The sequence below is a fragment of the Passer domesticus genome, chromosome 9 (genome assembly GCF_036417665.1).
Source record: "Passer domesticus isolate bPasDom1 chromosome 9, bPasDom1.hap1, whole genome shotgun sequence".
Taxonomy (NCBI): Eukaryota; Metazoa; Chordata; class Aves; order Passeriformes; family Passeridae; genus Passer; species Passer domesticus.
The window spans coordinates 14,694,269-14,696,915 of record NC_087482.1 but is presented as its reverse complement, the minus strand read 5'-3'; the positions used below and the strand labels follow the sequence as shown (position 1 = coordinate 14,696,915).

Here is a 2,647-nt window from a genome sequence, read left to right as displayed (position 1 = left end):
TGTGATCAGTTAATATCATGAGTTAGAAAGCCATAGCATGTCGAAAAGCACTATTGTAGCAAACATCTATGTAGTCAGAAAACGTCCTTTAGATAAAATCAGAATGTCCAAGGACTCTATCCTCTCCCTCTCTCTTTCCCTTGCCTCTTCTTTCTACCTTTCCCTTCCCTTTTCCCATTCCCTCTTCACTCCTACAGTCTCTTATATTCACAGAGAGAGGTTTCTATAACCTGTCCCCTTTAAAGGGATTTACCACCCCTTCATTAACTCTGCCAGATGCTGTTTGAAGGTGTTCTCTCCGTTCTCTGAGAGGCATCTCTACACCATCCTGCCCCTGCAGACACTCTGGCTTGGTGGCTGAGGCTGTCACAGCACTGCCAACAGCAACTGTGCAGCCAGAGCTGCAGAATCTGTCACTGCTGGCCTAAAAGTGCCAGCCCTGGATGGAAATATCAGCAGGAGCTCATGCTCGTCCTCCCCGTGCTGACAAATCCCTGCAATCCCTCCTGCTGTGCTCTGTGGCAGCACTGCCAGAGGAGGCAGAGGATGTGACACATCCTCAGGGACACCTCGGGCTGGCTCTGGGCAGCAGGACCTTCCCTTGGCCCATGCTCACTTCTGCAGACAGCTACGGCCATGAGCCTCACACACTCCTTGCTTTTTGGGGCAAATCCCTTCAGCTTTGCTCATTTAAGGCTCTGCAAGGGGCCAAAGACCCAACCCTCTTTTTCTGAAAAAGCAGATGGTGGGCAGTTCTTCAGCCCACAGAATGAAAAATAAATTCTTTTGACCCAAGTAGCCTCCAAGCACATATTTTGGGAAGGAATTACTTTCCCACACATAGTGCACTTTCCCTCTTTTACTGCTAACAAAATCCCAGTGTTTGATGCAAACAGCCCCAGGATATGTTCATGAATAGCTCATCAAATAGCTCACAATCAGCCCCTTGAGAAAAGCAAAGTGTGCTTTCTAATGTAACCAGTTAGTTTGAGTTTTGAATGTTTTGCATTTGCAACTGAGACCCTGTAAGCAATTCTAATTGTTGGCAGTAGGTGAGATACTTCTGAACAAAGAAATCAGTTTTACATGGCATTTACCTGGTCATACAAAAGAATGGATGTTTGGAGAGTGTGTTTTTATAATGTCATATGTTTAAGGTGGGACACACACAGTGTACAACATCTCTCCTTTATACTTTTCTTTTATAAATACATAGTTCTAAGAATTTATAACTTTTATTTGGCTTAAAAGATCAAAGACTCAGTAGTAAACACCTGTCAAGCCTCCTGGACCTCCGTTCTGGCCACCCAGGGCCATAGGGTGCTACTGCAATAGTTATTTTTCAGGCAACAGTAGCAAACATAGGCCCCAAGGCACCAACCTGCCCCCTTTCTGTATCATCAGCAATAGAAATTGGTTTTAAATTATGAGAATTTCCAACTCCCAAATGTCAAAAAGTATGTATTTTCACATGCAAACTATGATGGCTTTTGCTGATGTTTATAACATTTCACAGGGCCAAAGATGACTCAGATTTCTGAAGTTTTACAAAATAGAGATGCAAATGTCACAGGAAGCACAGCAAGGATAAAGGTTTAATCACCCTGAAAAAACCTCTCTTGCTGAAGTGTCCATAGAATCACAGCTTGATCCAGAGTGCACCGATAGCACCTTACCCTGTCCATGAGCCATCCTGGAAATGCAGAGCATGCCAGCCCCAAGTCTGGTTCTAGTGCCCGTTCTTATGCACAATTGTCTCCAAAATCTGCAGCAGCACAAGCCAAGGTGAGGGCAAAGCCCATTCTGAGGATGCCTTGGGGACCCTCCACGCCTGTTCCGAGCGCAGGGGACAGCAGGTTCTGCCACAGCAGCAGAAATTACATTATGTGTTAGTAAATGCAGCATTTAGAGTAGCAACTAAATAGTCCTATCTCAGAGTTAAATGTTCAATTCTTCATAAATGCAGTACCTAAACCAGTTAAATCCCACCTACACCCCAGACATCCACCTATACCTGCTTGTGTAAATTGTATTTTCCACTCCACTCCCTGGCCCTTCTCTCACCACAGTCCTCAAGCCCTCAACCAGGCACAAGCCAACTTCTCACCATGCTGTTAGTAATCACCTGCCCCACCCACAGCAGCTGTGCAGGTCCCTGACTGCTGGGAGAACAGACTTGAAATGCAGACCCCATCCTCCACCACAAAAAAAAAAAAAAAAAAAAAAAAAAAAAAAAAAAAAAAAAAAATTTTCTAAATCATTTCAGACTAGTGAAAGATCAGGACATTGAGAGACTTGTTTATTACCTTCAGGCCAATCAAGATAAAGTTTATGTCCTTCTGTATCAAGGGAAGTCATGGCTTCATTTTGAAGCCCAGTTTTATGTTTTGTCAGCCCACTTTCCTTCCTCGTTTGTCCCTGCTCCCCAGGAGGCCACTCACTAGGCATATATAGAAATACCTGTGTCTGAAAACACATCTACATGAGTGCATGACTTGCACTGCAGCAGTTGAAGGCGTTGTTTTTATTGCACAAAGATCACAAACCTCTTCTAGAAGAACTGTAGAGTTCTTACTATGGGGCTGTAAGAACCCTGCCAGCACATCTGCTGCTAAAGCAACAATTCCAGCTTTGCAGTGGCTTAAGC

At 44.3% G+C, this 2,647-nt stretch overlaps 1 long non-coding RNA gene across 1 annotated transcript; it reads right to left on the bottom strand.

Moving 5' to 3' along the window:
* Window positions 1-1,169: 1,169 nt before the first annotated feature.
* LOC135307679 (uncharacterized) lies at window positions 1,170-2,203 on the bottom strand. Its single transcript, XR_010368371.1, has 2 exons — window positions 2,015-2,203; window positions 1,170-1,859 (listed from the first exon to the last, which is right to left on the bottom strand). It is a non-coding gene; the product is annotated as an uncharacterized LOC135307679 (long non-coding RNA).
* Between the last annotated feature and the right edge of the window lie 444 nt (window positions 2,204-2,647).